Genomic DNA, 6,250 nt, shown 5'->3' on the forward strand with positions numbered 1-6,250 from the left:
TCCAACAGACATGAGTAGCAGTTGAGTGCGGTAACGCACGGTGCACACCAGCCTCTCTCCATTGACGTATCAAATGAAGAGAGGTTTGACAAGACAGGTGACTGGAATGTTGAATCTGTTGACTAGGGAGGCTTCAATGAAACTTCCTGCTGAACCCGAGTCCAAGAAGGCCACAGCAGAGAAGGAAGTAGCATTAGTGGGTATAGCAATCCGCACAGGTAAAGTCAGTCGTGGAGAGGTAGAATTCACTCCTAGCAACGACTCTCCTACGTTGACTAGGTGAGTGGGTGCGTTTCTCAGACGCGGAGGACAAATAGGACAGTCTTTTAGGAAATGTTCGGTGCTTGCACAGTATAGGCACAGGTTTTCGTTCCTACGGCGAGTCCTCTCTTGTTGGGTCAGGCGAGACCGATCCACTTGCATAGCCTCCTCGGCAGGAGGCACAGGAACAGATTGCAAAGGACGTTGGAAGAGAGGAGCCTGGGAGGAAAACCGCCTGGTGTGAACAAGATCCTTTTCCTGTCGGAGCTCCTGGCGTCTTTCCGTGAAACGCATGTCGGTGCGGGTGGCCAAATGGATGAGTTCAGACAAGTTGGCAGGAATTTCTCGTGCGGCCAGGATATCTTTGATGTGACTGGATAAGCCTTTCTTGAAGGTCACGCAGAGGGCCTCATTATTCCAGGAAAGCTCAGAGGCGAGGGTGCGGAACTGGATGGCGTATTCGCCCACTGAAGAACTCCCTTGGACAAGATTCAGCAAAGCAGTCTCGGCTGAGGAAGCCGGGGCTGGCTCCCCAAAAACACTACGTACTTCTGAGAAGAAGGACTGGATTGTAGCAGTGGCAAGTCCTTTCCAGACAGGAATCTGACCACGAATGCCACCTTAGACCGTTCAGTAGGGAATTGGTCCGACATTATCTCGAGGTGTAGGGAACACTGGGACAGGAATCCACGGCACAGTTTAGAGTCCCCATCAAACTTGTCAGGAAGAGACAGGCGGAAACTGGGAGCAGCCACTCGCTGCAGAGGAGATGCAGGAGCTGGCGGAGGAGATGGTTGCTGTTGTTGCGGCTGAAGCTGTTGCAGCATAACGGTCAGCTGAGTCAGCTGGTGTCCTTGTTGGGCGACCACGGAGGTTAGGTCAGCGACACTAGGCAGCGGGACCTCAGCGGGATCCATGGCCGGATCTACTGTCAGGATCCGGACTGGTATGCGGAGAGGACACGGGTGGTGGATCCTCTGTGTCAGTGAGGTGATGGCTTGGGCCGTACCAGGGGAACGGAATCTAAGGGGTTACTGGTTTTCACCAGAGCCCGCCACAAAGCGGGATGGACTTTCAGCGGCAGGTAACCCCCAGGTCGTTCCACCCGATAGCGACTCAACCTCACTGACGGCTGAGACAGGCGAGGTACACAAGGATAAGGCAAGAGCAAGGTCGGACGTAGCAGAAGGTCTGGGCCGGCAGCAACGGTTCGTAGTCAGGGGCAACGGCAAGGGTCTGGGTACACAGGCAATGGAACACACAGAAACGCTTTCTCAGGGCACAAGGCAACAAGATCCGGCAGGGGCAGGAAGGGGAAGTGGGTTTATATGGAGTGGAAGTGCTTGGGAACTAATTGGGCCAGGCACCAATTAATGGTGCACTAGCCCTTTAAATCTGAGAGACCCAGCGCGCGCCCTAGAGAGCGGGGTCGTGCGTGCCGGGACTGAGCAGAAGGACGGGGCCGGTAAGAGACACGGGATGCGACCCGCGGGCGGGCACGTCCCGCCGCGGGGGTCGCATCCCCGCCGAGGGACATAGAGCAGCGCTCCCGGTCAGACTCGCAGACCGGAGCGCTGCAAGCAGAGGAGTAACGGCGTTACACTATCATATTTTTAGGAAGACAGCAACTTGAGACCTTTGGTTAAGTATAATAAATGAAACAAAGTCACAATCTGTTTTAACTCTTCATGGTTTTAACATATTAAATGATCTTGTCAGGACAGTGAATTCTTAAATGAGAGATCATGACCTGGGAGGATACACATTAAAAGAATGTGTATGGAGGGGTTAATTCTGCTCACAATTTCAATTTTACTTTCAAGTTTCCATGTTCTTAAAATTATATAAAATTATCCCATGAGTCTAGTGGTACTAGACTAGTGTTTTTCAAGCACAGTGCTCTAATACCCTCAACAGGTCAGGATTTGAGGATATCCCATACAGAGAGATCACTTGTGGTGATGTCTGATGTACTGACCATAACTGTATTATAAGTGAAAGACTATGAAAATCCTGAAAACATGAACTGTTGGGGGTATTTGAGGACTGGGCTTGGGAAACACTATACTAGACCACATACTTTGACTGTTTTGTGATTACTTACACAAACTTAAGAAAGAGGGCACATCTGTGTGGGTGTTTTGTACACCCTTAGCCCCTTGAGATGCATGAGGCATGGTGTCGTTCCACAGCAAAGGTAGAATAAAAGGGGTTACCACAAGGTCTCCAGACTCGGACTCTACTATCCCCTGATCGCAAACAGAAATGTTATTCTTTGCTAAAGACAAGGGCCCTCATTTACTAAGAGTGGAGTGTCGGTTTGTGTTTCTTTTTTGTGTTTTCAACTTTTTTTTCACTTGGTATTTTCTTATCTGTTGCACTTTTATCGATATTTTTAGTCGCAGGGAAAAATTCTGTCGCATGGTAATTTCTGTCGCAGGGTTTTCTGTTGCACTGTAAATTCTGTCGCAGTCAGGTTTAATTTCTGTCGCAGGGTTTCTTCTACAGAAGTACAGATGTGGGAGGTGGGAGTAGTCACCTGCTAGTAGAGGTAGTATTCATACCCAGGGACGCCTCTCCCATGAACCCTAGGTGCAAGCGTTTCCCGGACGCTGTGTTTCCCAGATGCTTCCTTGAGAAAGTGTTCCGGGCTAGAACAATACAAGCACAAATTATAACTGCGTCGTCGTGACCTCTTCTGTTGCGTAAGATGAGAATGATCCACTTGCATAGCCCCTTCGGCAAGAGGCGCTGGAAACAGAAGAGGTGGACATTGAAACACGGGTGCCAGGCGAGGATATCTCTGTGTTCGGGCAGGTTCCCTCTCTAAGCGCAGTTCCTCCCGTCTCTCAGCAAAATGCACATCAATGCGTATGGCCAAGTGGATAAGTTCAGTCAAAGAAGATGGAGGATCATGTGCTGCGAGGGCATCTTCAATCCTGCCTGACAATTCTTTTTTTAATGTGGCACACAAGGCCTCATCATTCCGTACAAGTTCAGAGGCTAGAGTGTGGAATTGAACTGCGTAGTCACCACGAAAGAATTCCCTTGACAGAGGTTCAGCAAAGCCATCTCAGCAGAAGAGGCACGTGCAGGTTCCTCAAAGACTCTGCAAAATTCTGCCAAGAAAGTCGACAAATTAGAGTATACCGGATCACCACAGTTCCAAAGGGGTGTAGCCCAGGCCAGGGCTTTTCCGGACAGTAGACTAATGACAAAGGCCACCTATGCACTTTCCTTCGGAAACTGTTCAGACATGAGCTCCAAGTGTATGGAGCACTGTGTAACGAAGCCTCTGCATAACTTGGAATCCCTATCATACTTAGAAGGTAAAGGCAGATGCAGCTGGCCAATAGCTGTTGTATCATAGCAGACAGTTGGGTAAGTTGCTGCGCCTGTCGCGCCAATAGCTGAGACTGACGTGCCACAATGGAGGGAAGATCCACGACTTCAGGCAGGGGTACCTCAGCGGGATCCATGGCCGGATCTTACTGTAACACTCATGTTTCAGAAGACAGGAACACCGGTGGATGTGGATCCGCTGGACCTGTGTGGCAGATGATTCGGACCGCACCAGGGAATGGAGTCTAAGGAGCCGCTGGTTTTCACCAGAGCCCGCCGCAATGCGGGATGGACTTGCTGTGGCAGGCAGCACCCAGGTTTCTACCTCTGTCACAGCTCGACCACACCGGTGGCTGAGGAGATGCGAGGCACAGGAGGGATAAGGCAGCTCTTAGTCAGGATAACTGAAGGTCAGGGCAGGCGGCACAGTAGCATAGTCAGGACGTAGCAGGAGGTCAGTAGACAGGCGGCAAAGGAACAAGGTCAGGTCACAGAGCAAAGGATCTGATACACGGCAAGGCAACTCTCAAGAATGCTTTCTCTCAGGCACAAGGCAACAAAGATCCAGCAGGGAAGTGTGAGAGGAAGAGGAATTTTTCAATGAACACTGGCCCTTTAAATCTTATGGGAAAGGGACACGCGCCTCAGAGCAGAGAGGCAAAGGCGGGGGCAGGAGAAGCACGGACTGGTATTTGCATGCGGGCGAGTCCCGCAATGCGAATCCCAGCCCCGCCTGCAACAGCAAGTAATAGAACCATGCGCTCACAGCCAGCATGTGCGGCCGGAGCGCATAATGTAACAGAGCTGATCGGGACATCCGCTGCAACATCGCGGGTCCCGATCAGCTAAGTGAACAATGGGAGGGTCCTCATCTGCCTCCTCGTCGCCATTCCGCGATCAGCTGCTCCTAGCTTACTATGCAGTTTAGAGCAGCAGAGCGCTGATGACACTGATCAATGTTATCCTATGGTAGAGCATTGATCAGTATATGTGATCAGAAGATTGCATGTTGTAGCCCCCTATGGGGGCTAAAAATAAAATAAAAAATATATACCATTTAAAACTACTGAAAAGCGATCAAAAAGCCCCATCAAAACAAAAATTGTACCGATAAAAACTACAGACCACAGCGCAAAAAATTAGCCCTCATATAGCACCGTATGTGGAAAAATAAAAATGTTATAGGGGTCGGAAAAGGACAATTTTAAACATACAAATTTTGGTGCATGTAGTTATAAGTTTATATAAGTTTATAAGTAGTAAAATTAAATAAAACCTACATATATTGGGTAACCTTGTGACTGTATGGACCTACAAAATAAAGATTAGGTGTCATTTTTACAGAAAATTGTACTATGTAGAAATGGAAGCCCCTAAAAGTTACAAAATGGCATTTTTTTTTCAATTTTACCCCACAAATATATATTTTTTGGTTTTGCAGTAGATTTTGTTATTAAATGATTGATGTCATTATAAAGTACAATTGGTGGCGCAAAAAACAAGCTCTTATATGGGTCTGTAGGTGAAAAATATAAAGAGTTATGATTTTTAGAAGGGGAGGAGGAAAAATGAAAGTGCAAAAACGAAAATTGGCCTGGTCCTCAAGGTAAAAATGGGCTTGGTCCTTAAGGGGTTAAAGGGGTACTCCGGTGGAAAACTTTTTTTATTTAATCAACTGGTGCCAGAAAGTTAAACAGATTTGTAAATTATAAGAAATATGGACAATAGGATGTGTAGCTCACTTAAAGATAAAGGTAAGGAGAGTGTTCGAGGTTAAAGGTGATGCCTTCACCCAATCAGGCCTAGTCAAAAAATGGGAAAATATATGTATATACCAGTCCTCAAGAACACTAGGGATGTGTAGAATAAAGAGGAAAGAAAATAGTGGATCTAATAAGGATTTATTAATATATGTATATAAGTAAGTAAATGCAAATAAATCACCAATCACTCTGCAGGGCCCTTGCAGGAATGAATTAGTAATAATCAATTAATATATAAATAAAAATGCAGATAAAAATGCAGATAAAAATGTGAATACAAAATGTATAGAAGGATGCAATATTATATAGTGATGTATTTAATTTATAAAAAAGAACATATATTAACCCCTTAAGGACCAGGCCATTTTACACCTTAAGGACCAGAGGGTTTTTTGCAATTCTGACCACTGTCACTTTAAACATTAATAACTCTGGAATGCTTTTAGTTATCATTCTGATTCTGAGACAGTTTTTTCATGACATATTCTACTTTAACTTAGTGGTAAAATTTTATGGTAACTTGCATCCTTTCTTGGTGAAAAATCCCAAAATTTGATGAAAAAAATGAAAATTTAGCATTTTTCTAACTTTGAAGCTCTCTGCTTGTAAGGAAAATGGATATTCAAAATAAAACATTTTTGGGTTCACATATACAATATGTCTACTTTATGTCTGCATCATAAAATTTATGAGTTTTTACTTTTGGAAGACACCAGAGGGCTTCAAAGTTCAGCAGCAATTTGGAAATTTTTCACAAAATTTTCAAACTCGCTATTTTTCATGGACCAGTTCAGGTTTGAAGTGGATTTGAAGGGTCTTCATATTAGAAATACCCCACAAATGACCCCATTATAAAAACTACACCCCCCCCAAAAGTATTCAAA

The sequence above is a fragment of the Hyla sarda genome, chromosome 4 (assembly GCF_029499605.1).
Source record: "Hyla sarda isolate aHylSar1 chromosome 4, aHylSar1.hap1, whole genome shotgun sequence".
In the NCBI taxonomy this organism is placed as follows: domain Eukaryota; kingdom Metazoa; phylum Chordata; class Amphibia; order Anura; family Hylidae; genus Hyla; species Hyla sarda.